Source organism: Silene latifolia, chromosome 11, assembly GCF_048544455.1.
Source record: "Silene latifolia isolate original U9 population chromosome 11, ASM4854445v1, whole genome shotgun sequence".
In the NCBI taxonomy this organism is placed as follows: domain Eukaryota; kingdom Viridiplantae; phylum Streptophyta; class Magnoliopsida; order Caryophyllales; family Caryophyllaceae; genus Silene; species Silene latifolia.
In genome coordinates this window covers 82812923-82816916 of record NC_133536.1, presented here as the reverse complement: position 1 = coordinate 82816916, position 3994 = coordinate 82812923, and the positions used below count along the sequence as shown (strand labels likewise).

Genomic DNA, 3994 nt, shown 5'->3' with positions numbered 1-3994 from the left:
CACGCATTTCTGTGCTTTTTATGTAGCATCTGGCTACAAATACCCCCGAATATTCTACTTTGGTCCGTTTATTGTAATTTGCAGGAATTGACCGAGGAGGAGTTAAATCAAGCCTTAATTGTCCCAATTGTACGCATTCATGGGAAATAAGGAGCCGGAGCTTAGAAATCTTACACGTGGAGGACGCATGAGCTGAGTAAAGGAAGAAATTCAAGTCCTGACGTGCCTATGTAGCTCGATCGAGTGGTTTACTGTTCGATCGAATGCTTTATATACTCAAGACTGGTCGATCGACCAGTTTAAGGAGTCGATCGAGGAGGTTCAGCAAGCAGTGCTCGATCGAGAGGTAGTTCTAGCTCGATCGAGTGACTTGGCGTTCGATCGAGTAATCTTCCTACTCGATCGAGGGGTTTTCGTGTGCTTTTGTTTTATTTCCGCCTAATCTTTTATGGGCTTTTGCAATCAGTCCATAGATTAGGTTTAAGACAATTTTTCAAGATAAGACGAGGAGAACATCACGTTACTCCGATCTCTTCACTACGTACATTTATTTTACTCTTGTTCTTGTTCTTTGGATTTCTATTCTCTACATTTGTCACTCGGATTCGGTATTATCAATTTTATTTATTTCTTAATCATATTTACTGCTTTAATTCCTTTTTCCCTTTGCTTATTAATTGTTCAATTAGTCCCTTAATAGTTTGTTCATCATGTTTAGTTTTAATTATTTGGTTATTGTGATTGTTAATCCGACGATTATGAGTAGCTAATTTCCTATGCTAAGACTATAGGGGATCCATGATTTGAAGGGAGAGTAATCGAATTACTAGGTTAATACCAGTACCGTCTTTGTTGTTTAAGTGCTACATATAATTGTAATTGCCTAATTGAGTCGACGCAATTAGACCCTTATTCTTAGTGGACCTTGACCTGGACCGAAAGGTTGGAAGAGGCAGACTAGTAGCGAGCAATAGAGTATTGCAGCGAGGGCGAAAGTTAAACTGTTTACACTTTAGGGTGAATTAAGGACCGAAAGGTGACGTTCGCTACCCCTTAGACCGTGCTGCATTGACCTGGGACCTAGATTACTCGACCAGATGATTATGGTGAACCGTTCGTCTTAGCTATTCTCTTTTATCTGTTAACCCCCCCTCCTTTTAATTCTCTTTTCCTTATTCTCTTAGTTTAGAAATCACATTTTATAAACCCCCAAATTGGTTACTTAGACGAACTTAAATTCAGTTGACAAATTCCTACCTCTCTGTGGATTCGACCCGACTTCCCTAGCTATATTAGTTAGTTAGAACCAGTTGGTTATTTTTGACAGGTACGCGACAGACGTGTCAGCATTCTCCACTGTATTACCTGCACACTCATCTAAACGGGTTAGATCAGCTAAGGGATCCTTGGCTAAGGATTCCCTCCAATTACAAGTAACAGCCCTGTCAACAATATCAATTGAATAACACGTATCCTCATCAGCAGGTTCAGTCGCCTTGTGAGCAAGACTGAACTCAATGGTGTCATCCCCTACCTCTAAGGTGATGGTTCCGCGTTTGACATCTATCACAAATTTGTGTATGTAAAACGGTCTGCCTAAAATAATAGGTATCTGACTGTCCTCTGCAATGTCCAAAACAACGAAATCGACAGGAATAAAAAACTTACCCACTCGAACGGGTACATCCTCTAGAACACCTATAGGTCTCTGAGTCGATCTATTTGCCATTTGAACGGTAATATCGGTCACCTTAAGTCTACCAATATTTAACCTTTCGCAAACAGAATAGGGCATGACACTGACACTGGCCCCTAAGTCACAAAGGGCCTTTCCAATTATGTGGTTACCTATAGTGCAAGGAATTGAAAAACTACCCGGGTCCTTTAATTTAGGTGGCACATTAATTTGCGAAAGAGCATTACACTCTTCCACAAAAGCAACATTACCATCATCACGAAAATTTCTCTTACGATTTAAAATATCTTTCATGAATTTAGCGTAAGAGGGTACCTGGGTAATTAAGTCAGTGAAAGAAACCGTTACCTCGAGATTCTGGACCATCTCCAGAAACTTACCAAACTTACGCTCCAGCTTAGTAGCCTTCAAACGCTCCGGATACGGGACTGCAACACTGGCCGTAGGATCAGTAACCTTCGGCTTCCGTAAGTTTAAAACCCCCGTCAAATCATCAATGAGTGAAGAATCATGCAAACTAGTTGACGGATTTGCATCCTGCTCTGGAGTTCTAGTCGATCGACTGACATGAGTGGTCGATCGACCAACTTGGCTGGGCGTGAACAGTTCCTGTTCAGAAACAATTTCGTCAGGTGATCCAGTTGATCGAGTGACAATGTTGGTCGATCGACTGACTGTGCTGGGTGTGAATAGTTTCTGATCAGAAACTATTTTATCTGACGCTTCAGTCGATCGACTGACAATGTTGGTCAATCCACCAGAAGTACTGGCAATTGAGCTCGTTTTTGCACCAGGATTTAAACGAGCTTCTTCATCATTTTTCGAGTCTTCCTTTGGCTTGTCGGGACTTTCATAAGAGAGGCCACTTCTGAGATTAATGGCATTAATCGTTTTAATCGGCCCTTCACATTTGCTTGAAGAATTAGCAACTTCCTTGGCCTCTATATTCTCCAGTTGCTTCACAAAATTCTTTGAGGACTCAATCCCGGCTGCTTCCATATTCGCCAATTGATCCAAAAGGAGTTGGACCATTTCTCTCAACTTCTCGATCTCATCTGAGTTTTGAACAGGTATTTCAACTTTCTCCTTGGAAGCTTCAGAAATCTCGAGTTTCTCGAGACGGGCAGTAATAGAAGTTATAAGTATCACAACGGCACTCATTTCATCACTTTGCTTTCGTGACTTTCCACGTGAACTTCCAAACTCAGCTCTATGAACTGCCATCTCCTCGATGGTGTTCCAACCTTTACTTTGACCGGTATTGTTTTGGAACCTACCATTAGCAGCTGCATCCAGGATGACCTTGTAATCATCATATAGAGCATTATAAAATAGGTTGCAAAGATACCATTGCTGGAAACCATGGTGAGGGACAGCTCGGACCAAACTTTTGAAACGTCCCCATGCCTCGCAAAAACCTTCATCAGCTCCTTGCTGGAAACTTGTGATTTTTACTTCTTAAGGCGTCAGTCTTTGAAAGTGGGAAATATTTCTTGTAGAAGGCTAATGCTAGAGATGTCCAATCCGTGACTCCAGTTGCTACCCTATCAAGGTAGCGGTACCAATCTCACGCTGAATCCTTCAAGGAGTATAAGAACATCAACCCCTTTACTTCATCCTGAGTCACCCCAGCTGGTATAGGTATGGAACAGCAGTAGTCTGTGAAAATCTCCATATGCTTCAAGGGGTCATCATCTGGTAAACCAGCAAACTGATTTCGCTTCACTAAATCGATATAAGAGGAACGAAATTCGAAGTTACCCGTAGTAGGGGTAGGTAACTGGTGCCCCTTTGGAAGATGGTGTTCCTTTGGCTGTAGATTATCATATATTGTAGCCATAATTGCCAAAATGAGAGTACTCAAGTCTTCCTCTCAAAAACCTGTCTTCTAACTGTGCAAAAGCAAAACTAGAAGCAAAGGTAAGCAACGGTCTCAAGGAACAAAAGTTCCTTGAGACAAGAAAAAATAAACTAAAAATAAAGCAAACAGAATTACACCGTCTCCCCGGCAACGGCGCCAAAATTTGATACCGTCGTTTTGTATCAAAATTAAATTTATAATTCCAAACTAAAACTATAGCTAGTGATAGTAAGGGTCGAACCACAGAGAGACAAAGGTTGATTTTGTTTGCTATTTTTCAGTCTATAAAAATAACAATTAATTGGGGGGTTTTTAGATTGGTTGACTAAATTGACTAAATGCTAAAATGAAATTTCTCAACAAGATAAAAAAGGGATCGGGAAATTTGGTTCACCACGGCAATGGTCAGGACAATAAGGTAACAGAAATCCTATAAA

The 3994-nt window shown here is 41.0% G+C and overlaps 1 non-coding gene across 1 annotated transcript; it reads left to right on the top strand.

Moving 5' to 3' along the window:
* Positions 1–3053: 3053 nt before the first annotated feature.
* Positions 3054–3155, top strand: LOC141616021 (small nucleolar RNA R71). The gene has a single exon (XR_012530399.1). It is a non-coding gene; the product is annotated as a small nucleolar RNA R71 (small nucleolar RNA).
* The last annotated feature ends 839 nt before the right edge of the window (positions 3156–3994 follow it).